Consider the following 20,532-nt stretch of genomic DNA (forward strand, 5'->3'; position numbering starts at 1 on the left):
TACAGGCAGTAAACGGTGTTGACAAACCATCAAAATTCATCTAATGTTCGTCCGCAAGCTTCTGGACGTAAAGCAAAATAAAAGTTCCTTGATAAAAACTACTCCATTGGGGCATACTTAGCAGCGAAGAGCAATTCTGATATGTTCTTTTAGAGGCAAATAAAATTTGTGATCGAAGTTTGCACTTGCGGGTTTAAGGGGGGCGCATGTTTCAAATGTAGCTTTGGAGGCAGTATTTTTTAAACATGAAGCATGTTGGAATTCTTTGAAAATTTCAGTTTTTCTCGAAATAATATAGCACATGTGCCAATTGAGTGATTCTGGGCTGTAAATGAAGATAAGCTGTGCTGCCTTTAGTACGGAGCTCCGTTAGTGGATGCGGAGTTGTAGTCAAGCTCTTATGAGACTGGCAATTGTGTAATTTCCTTTTAAACTCCTATCAAGCTCTGAGCATTGCTACCAGAGAAACAAAGCTTAAAATGCTGCGGAGTCTGACAGCCGTTTAGAATATCGAAAAGAAAGCGTATCTTCATATCGCACTTCGCGCTCTCTGTTCACATCTTGAGCATTTTTGTATGTAACGTCTGTTACAAAAGTTTATGCTCCATTGCTCCGTTGATCCGCACTTTTGCAATAGGCGGTACGCTGAAATCGCTTCGGGGCCGTCTTGAGCTAGCGGAGGCAAAACTTTGCTTCCATATGTGAGTTCCGAAAGGGATATCAACAAAAAAGAAAAAAAAAATTAGGGAGAGCTGGAGTGTATTGCTAACCGCACGGCAACATTACGTATGCTGCAATATAGTTCTATCGGTTACTCTGATCAATGTTGCTTCGTTGAGACTAATTGGCACGAATAAATCAACTGGCTGTTGCGGCAGAGACCTGCATGCTTTCGGGAACGAAACAATCCAGGACAATAAGAATTCTTTGGACGGAAAATAAGGGTTTGTTCTGTGCAACAAACGTCTGTTTTTGCAACATTCTGAATCTTAAATGCAGCAGCGAGCCAGAAGCTGAGATGCTTATCCTATCCACAGAACCCAAAACCCTGGTGTTCCTATACCGCCTAACGCAGCTGCTGAGCCTAAACAATTCATTGTTTTAAGAAAGAAAAAACATATACCATCGGGCACCTGAATTGTGTAGCCTGGTCCACCCAAAAATTTAAAAACGTGCACGTATGTAATCGCGAGTCGGGATGATTACGTTGATAGCACGTTGATAGGGGCGAAAAAGGCTTGTAGCGGGCCGAAGTTGACTACACCTGCATAAGCAACTCTCGCAGCAGTTCAATAAGTACTAGAAGTAATGCCCCATCTCGTACGATGTCGCAAGTTCTCTACGCCCAAATTTACCCTCTATTACCCCAGTCTGTGACGTTCTCACGGACACCTTCGCCTCGCGGCACATGTTAAAATCGGCTGCCGCGAACAATGCTACCCATTGATTGAGACACGCAAAAAAGTTTCAAATCAAGGCAAGTATTTGTCTTGTGTGGGGAAAAGCGGTATTGGCTCTGCACGCATTAATTTGCAGAAATGCGTCGATGCAGCGGATCGGACGACATAGCCAGCTCTGAGTCAACGTCGCGTGCGCGGCAGCCAATTTTGTTTGCCATAATATAAGTGCTGTCTGCCCATCGACCCCCAGCGGCCGCTGATGGTAAAAGGGCACCCGCTGTAATTCCATCAAGAGCTCCGCGCATGCGCCTCCCCTAAAACAGAGCGGTTGCGTGAGCGGCCCTTTCGCGTGTAGTCGACACAAGAACGCACTCGTTAGAGCCCAGAGTAAAGCTGTTTTCTGCAGTCCCGGCGTATAGCATGGAAAAGCCCTTCGCACCCTTACTGAGCACCGCGTTTTCCGAAAATCCAATCCGGCGGCCCGTGTAACACGGTCTTAACTCGAGCTTTTCAAAAACTAGGGTGCACTTAGCGACTTGGCTGAAACAAGATTTCTTTGGGGTGAACTGCGCGGCGAAGGAGGAAGGCCCTGGTGTTGACACGATGCCATCGGGACAGAAAACCGACAGCGCGGATTGGCTTTATGGACTGACTGCTGTTGTATGGCACGAGTGTCGAGAAACTGCTACAGAACTGTGACATGGCTTATGGAACATGTGTTTTATGCTTGACGAACAACGACAATAAAATGCATCAACCACGTCTTCATATCGGAGATTATCTTAGAGGTTGCATGCTATAGCTTATGCTATACAATGCAAAAAAAAAAGTGCTGGATGATGTGAAATAAACAACAGGTTATAATTATCAGAATACATTATAAAGTAGCAAATTATCTGTTCTCTACAGCGTGACGCGTTGCTATAACACCGTATGAAGAGCGACATTCGATCTTTATTATGTGCGCCAGTATGGAACGTATACTTTGTCTGGTTGGTGCGAATAAATCTGATTGCTGCTTCCTAACAGGCCTTTTTTGCAGATGGCAACAATAAGAGCTTCTTATGCTTTAAGGCCAGCTTTTCAGAATTGCCCTTTTCATGAAATTTGCTGCCCACTTTTTACGTTAGCGGGCAGGTCGTATGACTTGTCATAACAGAGAAAAGGTAAAACACTGCATTTATATCCCGTTTTGGTTAGCGTAATATTTTTTCTTTTTTTTTTGCCGTTCTAGGAGCAAGAAAAACTGCAATTTCTGTCATTTTGGGGCATTTAAGAGGCGTTCACGTGGCTTTTCTTCCTCGTGTAATTTTGTTTTGATAGTTCGAGAATTATTACGAACTAATGAAGCTGAATAGAAGGCGTGGTGGTCCCCGTTTCTTTATATATTTTTTAAGAGCGTGTCTCGAGGTTCTACTGAGAGCTAAAACTTTACGTTCGGAAATAGTTACTTTCGTTGGGGTAGTTGGGTTGTTGGGTTGTGTTGAGTTTTGTGGCGTATAGGCAACTAAGGCCATCATGCACGTTGGAGTTATAACTCAAAACCTCCTCAGTGTAGTGAATCTCCATCTTGCATTGATATAGCAGGATTCTTCGCGTTTGCATGAGAGGGACTCCAACCTACGGCTAGATGGCGGAACGCGTAAGCAGAGGTCTAAAGTGTGACACTCGCTGAAGCGCCTTTTAGACAATTGTATTTGCGTGCCGTTCAGGTTTTCTATGGAGAGGTTACAGCACGACCTTTTCTCAGCTTTTGAACGCATGTCATCGTGGGCTGAGAATGATACATGACCGGTCACTATGTCAGTCCGAAGCGGTGAATTACTATACACAAGCTTTGAATCACGTTTTCCGCAGTCTGCAGCAAAGTTTCGCAGTAATATATCCTTACCGATTAGTGCATCAGGTACTTTTTATAGAGCGCTTTAGTTTGAAACAGGTGGTGTTTTAAACAAATTCTCGTCTGGTTAAAGGGATGCTGAAAGGTTTCCCAGAAAAATTGAGCGAAGAGATGCACTTTACAGTTTTCCACCCTCGGAATTCGAATTTCTCGCCGAAATTAGGCAAATGAAAGCGCAAACCTATTTTATTTTGGCGAGAAGTGCAGCAGCAGCCTCGGGCGAGCTCGCGCGCCTCGTTGCTGCCTGTGATTGGTTGGGCGCCTCGTGACGTCAACAATGGCGCTGGCTCGGTCGGCTCGGCCGCCGCCGCTGCACATGAACCGCGGCGCTCGGCGGTTCGAGGTTGTTATTTTGCTTATACGACGATGGAACACATCGAAGATTACCCGGAGTATCTTGGCGTCGTCCCCTACATGTTAGAACCGATTGCAAAAAGAGCAAACCTCTCCAAGAAAGAAACGATGCTGGCGCAAGATGTGATTTTGACTCGAACGAAAGCGAAGTGTCAGCATCTCCACGTGTTGGAAATGACTTTGGTAAGTATACTTTTCTTGAAAAACTACATTCAGAGATACAATGGATGAATTTTGAGGCGAGCAAATGTAGTATAGCACTGCCCGACGTAATTTTCCTAATACAATGTAAGCGGGATGCGATCGTAGGCATTTTTGTCTTGCCGCTTGTCAGTGCTGGCCCAAAACTGCTTGTAATCCACAAAGATCATTGGCATGCGCAAGAAGTCCACACAGCACTGCGTCAATGAGCAATGTTCAAATACGTTAATCGACACGTATAACTTTTATCCTCTGCACATTTATTGCCATAGTGATGTTCGAAATGTACGACAGTTTCATTTGTTCTTAACGTTGTTTTCCCATTTACCACTTCCGTTGCCCCTGGTTGCTCTTTTTTTTTTCTCATGTTCGTGTTTCGTTTCTTTTCTCTCTCTATTTTCGTGTCTGATGTTATTTTAACTCCGTTTTGTATAAATTTCGTGTTCCTTTCTTGTATTTGACTTGTACCGCGTTCTTGTACCGATATTACGGTTTTTTCCATCTGTATATACCTTTTTTTCGATTTGCCCCCCTCACCAAATGGTCTTCGGGGCCTGTGAGGTACTAATAAATAAACAGAAATAAATAAGTTATCAGGCTCTTTTTGCACGCAAATTTTATGCTTGCACCACTTCATAGTAGCTGCATGCCGGCTCGATTCATAACATACAAGTTCGCAGCGCTTTGCGACAAAACTCGTCTAGGTGACAAACGTGCGCCTTCCGTTTTGCGTGCCAAGATGGGAGCTAGCCTTGTGAGAATACTTTCGTCCGTTCGCGCCGCCTTCATCGTGCTTGTTCTAATATCTAGCGGCCAGGGATTTTTTCACCAACTTGATGGACTCGTGCTGCCACCGAGCAGGACGAATCGCAAGGCTGGCTGTAGCACACTTGGCGCACAATTATATATTATTATTAATGTATGAAGCCATGCGACAGTCGCCAATTCTTTACGACTACATGCGTGATTAGAAATGTATTCCTGGCAGTTGAGTGATGTCATTGTGAACATTCTTCTTCCAAAACAGGTGTTCCTCCGACCGCTGCATTCCTGAGGCGAATGAAGCAGACTGCTGATGCTGCCAAGAAATTAATAAAATTATTAGAAAACAGACTGTATTTCACCGGGTTTCAGTCGAGCTGACTGTTGACAGGCGCTGTGAATGCATTGTCGACAGGCTCTGGTGATAGTTCTAATCACGAAAGTGGCCAGAGCATAGCACTGTTGCCTTTGACGGCTTGAAATCCCTTCGCTTCACAGCAGCGACTCACTTCGTGGAGAGCTTCTTTTTTTGAGGGAAATAATGAAAGACCACATCGTCGCGGCCGCGGATGTTCGTGCAGCCGAGGGCTGCGCAGAACGCCGGCATGATCGGTCTACCGCTTCATTCGATGCTGTACACCTTTCTGTACCTCACGACAAACATAAAAACGCACAAATAAATAAACACACGGCCGCTCGAAGCAGCTTATGATGGCACGCAGGCAGAAACAAGCACGGCCGCGGAGGCTGTGAAGCGACGGATCACCAGTGTTTACGTCACCACTCCGCGGTTTCCGGTTTTGGCTCGCATCGTCAGGGTCATCAGCAGCGCTCGGCGGACCGCGGGGGGCGGAGCTACCGCGTAATTTTAAACGGCGATTACGTCGCTCCTAAGTTATGAATCTGCAAAAAAATTTCACCCGCATGACTTATAAAGTTCCTCCATCCACACGTGAGCATTTTAATGAATTCGAAAAACTCTTCAGCTTCCCTTTAAGACTGCGGGCCAGACAGTAGCTTGCCTTCAAAATTCATGATCTGATTGTGATGTGGTTGCTACGATAGTGATACCTTCTCTGTGCAACCCGAAAGCGAGCATACAGTTGAATGGCGTAAGCTAGCATCACTGCTGACATTATCCCCAGTAAAGATGCCAAGTAACGTACAATCGGCAGAGAGCTGTCAGCGGAAAATATGGAGAAGGTTGTGCGACACGGACCTGGCTATTCAACAGCTTGAACGCGATGGCAGAAAAAAAAAAGAATATTTAAAATAGATAATTAAGGGAAAGCAAGGTGAGAAGATATGTTGACAACAGTACACTGACAGAAAATTGAATTTATAATTCTGTTTTATCTAGACTCACACTCTGTCTCCTTGTACATGTGGACAATGTGTGTGCAGTTTTTAAAACGTGTGCTGCTTTTTTCGCGCATTGTTCACAGTAATCACGAGTATTTCCCGGCAGACGATCATTGTTCCTCCTGTTGCATCTCCACATTGTTAAAATTTTATCTCTCTTAGACTCTTCTTTGACAGTGGCAAACATTGCTGACGGGTATGTTATCTGACTTCAATTATACTTTCTTTAATAAATTTCAAACATCGCGCACTCGCCTTTAACTGAGGTTTAGGTCACATCCGAGTTGAGACCGCCTGCCCTGTCAGCATGTGGCTTCAGCAGACTGCTCCAAGGCATCGTATTCATCATCATCATCACCAGCCTGACTACACCCACTGCAGGGCAAAGGCCTCTCCCATGTCTCTCCAACTAACCTTGTCCTTTGTCAGTTGCCGCCACTGTATCCCCGCAAACTTCTTAATCTCATCCGCCTACCTAACTTTCTGCCGTCCCCTATGAAGCTCTAACGTTACAACTCTTAAAGAGCAGTCTTTGCATGGTACTTTCCTTTTGACAGGGTGCCTCTGCCGGTCGGTCGGCCCTAGCAGGCGGCTTTGTTCCAGCTGAGAAGCGCGATGCGGGCACCGGATTTAGGAGTCTATCACCATCAGCCCCACCAGCAGTAGCGACAACAAACTTAAGTCCACATGTAGAGCAATTACCTCTCTCATTGTTCTCAAATCATTCTTCTCACAAATCTCCTCATATCCCTGCAAATCTAACCACATCACTACAATAAATTATTTGCCATCCTCGAGTACGTTACCCTTCTCTTAGTATCTGTCCCATCGCTGTAATCGACCGCCGGCTAATTGTCGTGCATCTTGTGAACTCAGATTTCATCATTTCATCTCTGTTTCATGCATGCCTTCCTTATACGAGACCTCACCAAAGCTCTTTGTATGTTGCGGCGTCATCCACCGCCGTTGGATTTGGCAAGGGGATTGAAGGCGCCCGGTTGTTGATTTCGCGGGTCCGTTGATGAATCAACTCATTTCCCTCGGTCCCAGCATGACCAGGTATCCAACACAGGGCGATTGTAGTGTTCGTATTGCTGTCATAGGGTTCTACTAAAATGTCATGTAAGTGGGTTTCCACTATTCTGCGTTGTATATTGCGGATGGTTTGCTGGAGTTGGTATATATGTTGATGTTAGTGGTCAGGTGTTTAGTGAGCTTCCTGTATGGCATATATTATCGAGTGACTTTCTAGAGTGGTTATTGGTTCTGTTTGTCCGGGCGCATATGTTGCATACGCGTGTGACCCCATATTAGGCCGTGTGGCGTCTGTGTATATCGTTATACAAGTCCTGTCTCTGCGGTGATGGTTTGCATGTGCTTGACGTCGACCGTCATGAAGGAGTGCCGTCATGTTTTCTGGCATGTTTGGAAATGAGATGGCAATGTTTTCTGTGTCTGCCTTGATCTCTGGACGGTTCGGACAGTCAGCTGTGCCACGCCTTTAGTGGGGTGAGGAAAGTGTTACTTTGAACTTTGCGAAGCACGTGTGCTCGTTCCGTATTCAGTGACGGTTGAGGTTGAGGTAAAATTGTGCGAGAACACATTCTTTGCTCATGTAATATTACCATTAACTCACCTTATTTCCCTTACCCTCCCCTTCCTTCCTGGAGTGCTTGGCTTCACTCATGCTTGGCAGATTATCAGCGAGCCTTGGCGGAGCAAGCACTCTTCTTCACTGGGCCTTAGTGCTGGCAAAATTAAAGCTCTTTGTTTAAGATTCTTTTCTCTCTCTCTAAAGCTCTTTTTCCTCCTCCTCACCAAAACCATAATCAAGGGAAAATGAAGGTCCTCCGTTAATGTTCGCTGTAGAAGTCCTGGCCAAGCCCCTGAGCTCTTCCTAGCGGGTTTCAGTGGTAAAGAATTATGGCCTGACTCCTTCTGAATTGTGCCACTCGGCATTACGCGCTATAGGCAATGTGGCGGCCATCACGTCACCGCAGGAACCAGCAAACGTAGCACATGCATTTGTAAGATGACGTCACAGATAGGCCTCATGTAGAAAGAAATGTATGACTGTGAGCTAGTTCAAGCCCAAAAATAAAATATTAAGAAAAGAGCCGCATTTGCTCATTTCTGACAGAAAAAAACACCCAGCGAAAGAACGGCTTACGAAGTGCAAGTTAAGGTCGCCAAGACAGCGGCGGTCGTCGAACGCAGTAAACGGAGAAGGCGCGCCTCACGCTCATACTTCAGTGCTATTTATATAACGAGAGGTTCATATGGGATTGCGCTTGGGCTAGCGGTAGCAAATAAGCCAATAAACTACTCTAGTTTGTTCTGCGGGCAATACGAAAATATGACCAGGAGCGTTCAAACATTCAAAGGCCAGAGACATTCCCTTGCATCGAGGTATATCTCTTTATGAATGAATTTGCGGGCGCGAAAGCAGCTCAAAAAAAAAAAAAAGTCAGCAATAGCCGCAAAAAAAGAAAGAGGCAAGGAAAACAAGATGGCTTAAATGCGCTCAGTGTTCCCGGGTTGCTGAGTTTGTCGTATTTCTTTGAGTTGCGTTTTGCTTTTGACCGTTATTGCGATGCGCATATTTTTAGTCGGTATGTATACCTCTTCTCCGTCGTCAGTGGCGATCCTCCCCGTCTGAAAAAAGAAAACTGCGAAATGATAAACCCTGACGTTGGTGGCACGCGCTGCACGTTGGCATGGCTGTTTTCGCTTTCTAGCCGAGTGGGCTGGCCTGCTAAACAGCTCGCCCTCGTGCCTGCCTGCAGCGCCGAATGCTGCTTGCTCGTTGAACGGCGAGCCAGAGAGGCACGCCTGTCAGCACAGACGTGCCACCGACGAAGAGCGGCGGTGCGATGAGAAGGGGCTTAGTTTGAGATATCGTTCGCGCTACATGAAGCTTGTGAGTGAGTGAGAGAGCGAGGGGACTATGTAGAGAAATAAACAGAAAGAAAAATGGGATCAAATGACACATTTCGTCACATTTGCGTTTATCAGTTTTTCGCAAAAGTCGCAGTGTACAGGTAGGTTTAACTATTATTAAAGGTAAATGTTATGCTTAGGTGACAGCGATAAAGGCATTTTCTGCAGAGTCCAACAACTGTGCATAACGCACCAGTCTTGCTGCATTATTCACAGTGGACAAAGAGAGCGTTTTTTGCATCACTTAGTAGGCACCTATATCTGCGTTTGACTTGAACGCTTCGATGAGTTTTTTTCGCCCCCCTCCCCCCCTTTAGTATTCGAGCTGAGCGTCTGCAACATCAAGCGCCAGCATTTTAATTATGAGAGTCATTAGGTGAAGTAAAATACAAGTACAGACCTTAATAAGCACCCCTCTAGTGGGCCAGGTGCATTCGCTGCCAAAGAAGGTTTGTTTCTTATTCTGAGCAGTCCATTTCGCACCTTCCCTCCGAAATGCCACCCCGCAGTCAGCTACGCACGCTAGAAATAAGTGACCGGCGTATTGCTATTCTTTGGGCCGCCGCTGTAGCAGGCACGTCCTTGTGTTCTTGGTACCTACCCTGCGTCCCCATCAGCGCCAACGATGGACGTCTGGCCCGGAACCCTCCTGTAGTAAAGAGAGATGAGGGGGGAAATGGGGGGGGGGGGGGGGGGGGGTCAAAAGCAGCAACGGTAGACGTCGTCCTGCATATTGGATTGTAGCAGTCCACCTGGACGGCCGTATATTTTCGCGCTGGCCAATCCTGTGGGCGACATTGACGCATAATAGCGCGTCCACCGCTTCTAGCACGGCTACCAGCGCATAATGAGAGTGCGGACAAGCCCGGCTCCCATGCAGTGGGCCAGCGGGATGAGAAAGATCAAAACAAGCCGGGCGAGAAGAAGTGCGCGAGACCACCTTCATTAACATTGAAAAGCTATCGAGCATTGTACGACATCATTAGACCTGGTAGGCTGTGCATGCCAATGAGCGGCATGGTGTTTGAATATTAACACCCCGTCGCGTTGGCCGCCGTGCTTGGCACGCCTGCTCTCCAGATGAAGCCACAACCCTTTTGTGCCGGTCCCCGCAGGAACAAGCACAACGGACGATCGGCGCCAAATAATAAAGACACGCGGGCGGCAGCGTAATTTCCCGTGGCTCGCGCATGAAAGCAAAGGGAAGACAAAAGCGTCCGTCGGTTAATTGGGCAGAGTAGGACGGCACGCTGCGCGGAGCCGTGCTCCCGGGGCGGGCGAGAAGGAGCGGCACCGCTGACGTCAAGCCACGGCGCAGTGATAAGACGTCATTCTTCACTTTAATTGCTCTTCAGCGACAAAGGACACGACAAGAAATAAATTTCACACAGGGCGTACACTGTCTCTCCTGCTTGCGTAAAAGCGGCGAACAATAGGGGCGGGAGCAGTAGGGACTGCGCAGAGCTGCAGCCGGAGCGGAATGGTGTTTCGCGCGTGCCCCTGCGTATGCTCGAAAACCGGATGAAAATGCGCCCATCTCTCCTGCGCCCTGGAGCAGATAGCGCGGATTAATCCGCTCAGCGGCAGCCTGGTTCGACGAAGACTCGTAAAGATTCTAATCCCGCCCGCAGGCCGATCCAGCATCCGCCCTGCGCGCTCAATAAGCAGCCAGTCTCTTTGGCAAGCCAGGGACGACTCTCTACGCGCGAAAAACAAAATTAAAGAACTTTTCGCTGCTTCTTTATTTCTCTCGTTCTCCGTCCAACTGGTTTAAAAGCTGATAGCACCTGGCTCGCCGATTGGTGCCGATGGACCGAATGACGCCCCTTTCCTCAAGTCATCTGCTGAGCCACCCCGGTGCATTTATCAATCTTGATACACCATTGGCGAAGGAAAGTGTGACACGCATGCAGAATGGTGATCTCAAGCTGAAAGAGGCGGAGCCTTCTGGATGTACCAGAAAGCAAGTCGGACGTGTGCGCGCGTTTTGTTTCGTTTCTTTAGCAGCGCGTTTTCGTGATGCTCGGTGGGAGCCAAGGAGAGCGAATGAGAAAGAAAAAATGCATCGCCCCAACAAATTCCGAAAGAACGAACATCCTTTTAGAGAGGCAGAAGAAAAAAGAAAAAGAAATAACCGCGCAGCTGAGCGAAAAGGATAGCTGCTCTTTTTCGCGAATCGGCGCCGGGTACTTTAAGATGCAGGGCCATTCTCCAAGGACGAGGGGAGATAAGTGTGCTACTTATGAAAGTGCGAAATTCCGATACGCACTCTACAGAATGGATTTAATTGCCGATTACGTCGGTGATTCGCTTCCTACCATGTCTCGATAAAGCCAGCGCTATAAACGCGTTTTTGTTCGAGCGTGGATAGCTTTTGCCGCTGTTTGTCCAAAGTTGTGCGCATAAAGCAATAATAAATAAATCGGTCTCCGTTACAAGCCTTCTAATGCGGCCAATTGTCACCTAAAGCTCGCATATATTCAATCGGAGTGCCTCTATGGTGAAGTAAAGGGGCATGACCGGCTTCCTTCGAGTTACCACAGACTGCTGCCGATGCCATAGAGCGCTGGGAAAAAAAAAAAAAAAACATCAGGCACACATTCGGTTACGCGACGTTATTTTGGGATCTCATGCAGCGACGTGGGAAGTATAGCGCGAGAAAAATATACGCTAAGAAGCTGTTCTCGCGTTCCGGGCTCGTTTTTTGTAACTATTGATTTCTCGTTCGATTCTTCAACCCGTTATATTTGGAAGCTAATGCCTGTGACGTCATGGCTGACAACAAAGCAAACAATACCAGCTGCTGGTAGCGACATCAAATGCAGGGCTGTCCAGTCGTGAAGAAGCAAGAGAATGTATCGCGAGAAAGGTCGCGACGAAATATATGACTCTGGATTTTCATATGCCGCCTGAAATCTTTCCCGCCGCCGCGGTGGCACAGGGGCTATGGTGCTCGGCTGCTGACCCGGAAGACGCGGGTTCGATCCCGGCTGCGGTGGTCGAATTTCGATGGACGCGAAATTCTAGAGGCCCATGTACTGTGCGATGTCAATGCACGTTAAAGAACTCCAGGTGGTCGAAATTTCCGGAGCCCTGCACTACGGCGTCTCTCATATCCTGAGTTGGTTTGGTACGTTAAACCCCAATAAACCAAACCAAATCGTCCCCTTATAAGCAGAACAATATTACTTGCAGTACTTACTACCTCAAGGCAAATAAATACCTTCAAATACCTACAAATGCCTTCCGTTTAAGGTGCAGTTCTTATAACTCTCAGCTCTCCCTCCTCAACTACCACTAATGGGCTGCAGGAGGCTATATACAGGAATAAGGCTGGCACGCATCATGGCCATCGTACGCTATCCTTGTGAAGCTTCCCAGCTTCTTTTTTGCAAGGTACTCTCGTAAGCATGTTTTGCTCTCCGCTTTTATTTCAGTCAAACTAGGCAGTAGTGCCCCCTTGCTGCCAGTGGCGTGGAATGAGCCATCATGGCGCAAAATAAGCCACAGGAAATGGCGACAGCTTGATAGAAACGCAGAATTAGTGCTGACCAGAAGAAGGTGTGGTTCTATTGGGGTCCTACAAAAATATTCTTGCGGCAGCTGCACAGGCTTTGACAGATGCGAGATTTCAAGCCAGAAGAGTCGTGTACCTGGTATACAGTGTACCTCAAAAAGGATTCACACACCAGGCCGATTCACACTGGTTTGGCTACGGGTGGCGTCCCCCGACGTCAGGGGCTCGTGGCAACAGTTCGTGGACGAGTTGTGTTTCTGAACAACGAAAACTCCGAGTGTGGCTACTTATATGTTCTTTTTATTTCCAATGCAAGCGCACAGAATTGGAGTAAATTTTGCCGAAATGCATAGGACGATTCGTATACGTGCTGACAGAAGATGCTGACAGAACAGAACAGGGCACGCGTAGCATGCATGGCTGACGGCGTCCCTTTTTGCAGCCCTGCTGCCGCGAGTCATCTGTGTCGTTTGCTGCTCCCATCTACACTGTGAATGCTTTTAGCCGGCTGCCAGTCCGCCAAATTATCATGACGTCAAGAATTTGTCCACAGACCCGTCCATCTTCAGTATCCACTTCAGCATTTTGCGTCCAGCTACGCCCAGTCACGCAGTGCGAGCGCAGTTTTGGCTTTGGCTGATGAAGCCTCGATGTGTCCGCCTAAAAACGGCTTTTATCGCATGTTAAGGTGTATTTTGTGGCACTCTTGTCCGCACGGAAGGCGTCATTGCAAGGCCAACAAGAAAGTCTCGCTGGCCATCGAATAACAGGAGAGTATAATTTTCTCGGGCAATCTGGCATGACAAATCAGCGTAAAGAACTAAATGTATACTCATGAAAGAAAAGAATGTTGTAGAGAGGGTTTTGCTGTATTTATTGCAGCTGTCAAGTATGGTTCAATGTTTGTAGACGCTACCCTGCTCATCAGTGCTAAAGAGACAAGAAGCATTGTTTCAAGTCGGTTGTTCTAGTACAAAGGTCGTTCTCAAAAGTATACACAGCATATAACGGGCATTCATGCAGTGCACTCAAACATCGGCGGTACGACTCATGTCAACCGGCAGTGATCCTTGATGGGCACCGATAACCAACTGCACACAGCCTTTAATCCTCCACTGCTGAATTATTTAGCATGTTAATTTGCCAGCCTCAGGGTATCAGCTTCATTGCGGATGCTAACCATTGCCTTTCAAGATATTTGTCCAGGACGCACGAAGAATATTCATGAATCAAACTCTCTTTGGCGGTGGCGAACAAGTCAGTCATTCTTCATTCATGCAGTAGTAGGTTCAGAAAGAGTAAGATGACGATATTGTATATTACAGCGTTAGGTTGCCGTTTAAAAAGTGTTAAAAGTTATACAGCCGCTGGATCTATTTGTCGGGACACAATATTGCAGTGGTTTTGGCATTGTAAATTAAGATACCAACTCTATATGCGGTGCTTCGGACTCTAAGGAGGTCTTTCAAGACAATTTCATTTAATTCTGCCAGACGCATCGAAAACATCACAGCAAAATACCTGCCTTAAATAAGTGCTTTTTTGTAGAACACGTCATCGTGATGACGGCATGGAAATATTTGTATCGACGTTACGGTGACTGAAATTTTTGCACCGATGGTAACGGCTGTTGACAATGTCCTTTAACTTAATTAGCAGCATTATTCACGGACGTTACGCTTTGGGATAATTTATAGCGCGTTTTATTCGGGTGTTTATAGTGCAGAAATATTATTAGGAATTTCAGAAATTCGCTTAAAATCCTACACCTTTGACGTCTCTACCATCTGCCTGAATGCGAGACAGAGCAGGCTCGAGCATTTATCCGTACCTCCAAAAAAGTATCCCGCTTGCGATCAATTAAGCTGACCCCTATTCGTCGAATATAGAAAAGCATACCATCGGTCCGCTTTTACGTTAATCACGTATACGTACCTCTCAACCGTTTCTTTCCAGTGTCATGACTGCTTTTTGTTTCGTTTTGCATAAACTCCTTTGATCTCCATGTCCTAGACAGCGTTAAAACACCAAATACACGCGTGGTTGCTTTCGGTCGTTATAATCAAGCGGCTTACCTTTGGCGGCACTTCTTTAAGCGATCCTCAGGCTTATCGGGGCGTGAAATGTTTCCTCCTGTAAGTGTTCACGTATCGCATGTATCTCAAGCGCAAGCTTACATCAATACGAAATGACAAGCGCGACAAAAATAGATACACGGTGTTCGATCGCGCGTGCTCACTGAACTTGTGTTGACAGCGGCCCCGCTACCATGGACCGAACTTTTCTGTGTGTGTCTTAAGCCGTGCCATTTACCCTGTACATAAGCGCCTTTATCATGTGAATGTCACCTGAATAACATGAGATGTCGTGCGCGAGTGCATTTAGAGTGGCCAGATGCGACGCTTCGAATGCCCGAAGGAAGAGAGAAAGGATGGCAGGAAAAGCTTTATCGCTGACCACTTTTTTTGCTTTTCTCGCTCCGAAGATAGCTTTCTGCAGGAGGCACATCGCGTCGGAAAATTACAAAGAGGCTCCAGGTGTCTGGCGGCAGCGCGTGAAACGAGCCGTAACAAATCGAGTCGGATCGCCGAACGCTTGCGCGGATAAGAAAGAAGCTAAATGGACTCTCTCGGGCGCCCTTGGATGCTCAGCCTGTGAGCGACGCAAATATATGTGAGTGCACGAACGCAGTTGCGTGTGCCACACTGGCGGCGATGTGCGCAGTTTCGCGATACTTCTGTACAAGCAAGACACGTAGCAGAGACAAGGAAAAAATCCGCCGTCAATGCACGCGCTCTAATGGCACTTCCTTGCATGCCGCTCTTATGTTTGCTGAATACTCCAGTAGCGAGAATAATGGTGTAAATGTGAATTGCAACACTAATGCATTAGTAATTCGGGTTAGTAAATGCTATTACCGATGTGCATAGCTTTCCAGTATCGTTACAACCGTAGTTCTGGTGACGCGTTTGTGGTAAAATCGCTTAATGCGAAACGCGAACAGGCTGCAATTTTTTTCCAAGTAGTAACAGCTGTTAAGCTCCCGCTCCTGGGTTTCGCGCCATGTAGTAGTAGTAGTAGTAGTAGCAGCAGCAGCAGCAGCAGCATTCGAGGCAACCGGCGGGTCGTTGCCATGGGAACCAGTGGGAGGGTGGTTACCATGGAAGGAGGAGGGCATGCCGAGAGCGGAGGAAGGCGTAACCGGAGGATGGTTACTGTAGCAGGAGGAGGGTATGGCAAGTGTGTGTAATGCGCAGCCGCAGGGTCGTTGCCAACGAAACCCCCCTCCAGGTGGAAACCATTGAAGGAGGAGAGCATGGCGAGAGCGAAATGGTGAATTCCAATTGCAGATCTGGAGCGGTTCGCCCACTCCGCGACAGAGCATCTGTATCTGCCCGACGGAGAGCACCCACCCCAAATCTGCGTCTGGAACACTTGTGCTTCGGCCGGAGCAAGTGGGAGGCGATGGCGCGCTACTGACGGAGAGCACCCAGCGTTCCTTGCGCTCTCCAGCGCGTCGTTTGCTATGGAATGGGCGCCAGAAATAGGCCACGCAGGCTTCCGATCGAATCGGCCGATTTTGGCGGGGAATTCCCGACGTCAGCACTGCAAATTCGCAGAGTAAGTGTTGACAATGTGTTGACACATTAAGTGTTGACACATTTACGGGAAAAAGAAAATTGGAGGGGACACTTAGGGTATGACGCGATAACGTAAACGGTGAATTTCCATATAACCGGAAGTTCAATCGATACTTTACATTCATAGATCCCTGGGAGTCCTCATACCCTTCATGGCGCAGTGGCAGCGGTTAAGCGATGAGCCACTGCCCTGCGATGGCAGGTGCTCCAGGTGTGGGCCTTGTGAGCCCCAGGTTGCTCTCCCCGAGAGGCCAATCATTAGTTTAACTGCCGCCTGCCACGGTGGTCAGTTTGCTCACTGTCCGGAGGACAGATTGTGGCCCACCTGCCTCCTAGGTTGCTCTCTGGGCACTACCTGCCAGAGTCAAGCTCGTGGGTTTTCGCTCACAACGCCAACACTGGCGCAGACACCGTATTTTCTGTGTAAGCGACCTTTAACGCTATCGCGTTAATATAATGCTAAATCTAGCGACAGCTCCAGGCGTTGGAGGCGTCACGCGCAGCAGGAGGCGTCAGCAGCAGGGTCTGTCATTTCTGGCTTTCCCATCGCATCTGAGAGAGGGAAAGCTATGCAGCCGGCCCAGTCTGAAGTACTGACGTCACCCCCTTCGCATCTTACGATGTGGGCAGCGTTCCGCCTTCGGCTTCCACATGTGGCGCCCCTACCTACACATACCGCGCTTCTCAGCACCGCCCAGAAAGCGAAGACCCGAGCGCGACCTCCTCTACCATGCGCCTACGTTAGTATTGTGAGATGGTCGTCAAGGCAACGTCGAATTGAACGGGTTTATACTGTCGAAAGTATAAAGGGGTTTGCTTCTGGGCTATGATTTGTGTCTCGTATAATGCATCGCCAGTGATCCTTTCTTGGAGGTGAAAGGAACTCACCTCTCCGAAGGTTAGGACTTCCACGGATGTTGCCAAAGCTCGCCCTTTGGTCTCTCTACTTTTGACAAAGGCTGTTCCTCGCTTGTACCTTGCACATAATGTCTTTGCCAAAGATATACAGACTACAGCGGGTTTGCTTCCTGGTCATCCCTAACCCTCGCTGTGCATTGGCAGCTTTCCCAATATCTCTAAGGGGAGAGAAACTGTTCTGTCCACCGTTCCAAACTGCATAACTTCCAAGGTTACCTGACAGCGCTCACTCTATCACTACGCGGCTTAGACGCAAACCCCCTTGGGTGTGTAGTTTTGAAAAAGGCGGTGATTCCCCGTTTTGCTTCAAGCTTTGTGTATGCTTCAGTTGACATTTACATTCATATTATATTTCAGTTATAAAGGCCATATTACTTCACTTCCTGGATCTTTGCGCTTTAACATTGCGGGCGCGTATATTCTGTACACTCGACTAAAGGCCGCATTTTTCTGTCGCCACTTTGGCGGGTTGAGGCTCTTACACGAAAGCGACATTTTTCACTTCAGTTTTCCTTTTATATTCCAGGGAAGTTTCTTTACTTCATCATACTGTCTGACGCTATATGACGTGTAGTTGCAGATACCATTAAGGTTCATTATGAAAAATCCAGGCGCTAATTAACAACGACACAGAGGGGACACAGCGCTTACTCGCAACTACAAGAATTTTTATTCAGAAGCTTCTATATATGCAACAAAAACCAAAACAAGCCCAGAGTAATCGCACGCCACATGCCGACCGATGTGCAGGAAAAGATTAACTCGCGATTTTCAATCGCTCTTTCAAAAAGCTTATCTCTCTACTTATCTCTCTACTAGACAAGGCAACCGAAGGGCCACTAACACATGTATGCCCAGTTTCTGCGATATGATAGGCTTCAACTATCTCCCGCGTTACACGATCTCGGTGACGAAAAAGAACACACGCTTTGGAAAAGATGGGAGAACATTTCTTCTTGTGCTTGCTGCAGTTACGACAATGAAGAACCATATAGTTTGAAGTGTCACCTTTTTCCATATCACCGGCATGCTTCATCAACCGCTTATTCAAACCTCGACCACTATGGCCTACGTACATTTTTCCGCCCGACAGGGGGATTTTGCGCACTGTGCCCACTTTGCACGCGACGGTGAAATGTCTGACAGCACAACCTCCATTTCTTTTCTTTCCGCCCTGCTATATAGAAGCTTCTGAATAAAAATTCTTGTAGTTGCGAGTAAGCGCTGTGTCCCCTCTGTGTCGTTGTTTGTTAGCGCCTGGATTTTTCATAATGAATGTTTACCAACTAGCTCAGCTTTCCGCCCTGTTGCACCATTAAGGTTCTTCATCGCTATCGCTGTCTCCGCTGCTCAGGGCCGGCTTCTTATCTCCCATTAAATGAGGCCATCTTCGGTTCCATATATTCGAAATTGCTGTAACTTCAAATCTTTTAGCGTTCGAGAACACCGCATGCCACGAGTTAAGGATTCACGAGCAGAGGAGCTGAAGTTATGTTCTTCTCGCCGTCCTGTCAACTTCACTTCGCGGTTGGCCGTTGCTAGCCGCACAGGCGTACTAATTATGTTTTAAAAGACACGCGGTTGCATAGTGGTGCATCCTGGCAGATAATACTAATGTTAGCAAGAGGCAGTTGTCGTCGTCCGACAGCTCCTCCGTTGGTTAATGATGTTCCATGCGGCAACCATAAATTCCGTCAGTTAGGCCCGAAAGTTCCTGCATCAGATCCTTTTCCTGCAGCAGCTAGAAAGCTGGTGATTTGGAAAAAAAGTGAGACGAATTTGGTTCTTAAAATACTGTGAAACTCCCCAAAAATATTGTTTTTGCCAAATTTTGCTCATAAATTTCCTGATAAAGGGAAAATTCCACTAATGAAACATCACTGCGGGCAGTGTGCTGCGCAAATAAATTTAAAGACAAGTCAAACGCAGTTGCTCTTTGAGTATTTTTTTTTTCTGCAAACCATCGGCGTCCTAGTTGTAGGGAGTAGCCCAAACGTGGTCGGGGCCTTTAGTGGAGTGTATACATTATATATTGAATTGAATTTAAATTGAAATTTTTTATTCCGCAACAGAAAAGGAATGTTGCGAGGAGGGCAGGTAAAAAGCTGAAAAAACAGCTTGAGGAGTCCTGACCTCCCAGCATACACAGTAGCGCAGCAGCGTGCGGCGAAGGCGTACATGTCAACATCAAAGCGAGGAAAGAAAAGAAATAAACAGGTTATACAAACAAGGTACGCAATTTCTGTGAGGAAATCGCGGAAATTTCATTATTTGTTTCAGTAAAAAGTTAATTTGAAACCGTCGGCAATGAGTATTTCAACATCTGTTTCCCGTAGTTAGTCCGGCATTTGGTGACATTCCAGGGCTCCAAATAGCGTACGTTATAGGTGGTGGTGTTTATCTGCAATCCTGCTAGGTTAGTTCATACATCATTATTCTTTAGTATTCCCGGTTTATAAAGGTGGGATAGTTTGTAATTGTATAGTGATGTAACAGGAACGATATTGTGTTTTTTAAATAGGTCTGCAGTATGGGAGCGATACGGAACATTGCAGACCAGACGTAAGACCCGTTTCTGCAATATTATATTCCTGGACGTAGCACTGTCAGTAATTCCTACACTAAATGAAAAGGAAAAAAAAAATTACAGGTGATCAATGGGCCTATCAGACGGAAATGCGTAGCATTATACTTTCATTCTCTTTGTTTGACACGTCACATTACACCCATTTCTTCACAACCACTTTTACTGCACAGTAAGTCTTATTTGTACTTCTTTACACTGACTCCCTCAGACACTTGGTCTTCCAGTATCCACTGACACTCGGTTCTGGAGGTGGCTCGCGGCGGGTGAGTAGAGGGTGCCCAGCTGCCGCATTGTTCCCGTAGCAACCACCCTCAAGTTGCGCATTCCTCCCCCCGTCGGAACCTCCTTCGTCCACGGCAGGCACCGGTTCTTCTCGTGGCAGCCATCATGAGGCCCTCCCTCCTGCCCACTACAAGTGGAGAAGGTGATTTCTTCTCTCCGCTTTACCACCTGCCAACCGTGGGAGGTGGCAGTGGTTCTGGAAAGCTTCAGAAAGCACCTGGCGCCGGACAGTTTTTCTAGACAGGGGGGTTCTAATGCTGCCGCATCAACAGGGGACTGACATCCTTGAAGCACCTTCAAATATAGGAAAAGTGTTAACTTTGATACTATATATATATACCTGCCAGAATAACGATAATTGGGAGTAAAGAAATATGACAAAATTCGGAGCCTCTAATCGAATACAGAGTCCAGTGTACTCGACCAGGTGTCGAACAGCTAGCGTGACTGCAGCACTCGCAAAGCAAGTATAGTATCATTTTACTGTTTGTTACAATCAGCCATGCTAGTGTCGATCTCAGGTCTTAAAGATCACAGCCCGAGCAACGACATGTTAAAAAATTATCCAAAATTTACTACAAAACTAATACCATTCTTCTTCCCCCTGATTACTTGCTCCTTTTTAAATGTTATCCTTATTTCTGAGGCACTAAGTTTGAAACAGTGCC

This window comes from Amblyomma mixtum, chromosome 3, assembly GCF_055824585.1.
Source record: "Amblyomma mixtum isolate Tamu chromosome 3, ASM5582458v1, whole genome shotgun sequence".
In the NCBI taxonomy this organism is placed as follows: Eukaryota; Metazoa; Arthropoda; class Arachnida; order Ixodida; family Ixodidae; genus Amblyomma; species Amblyomma mixtum.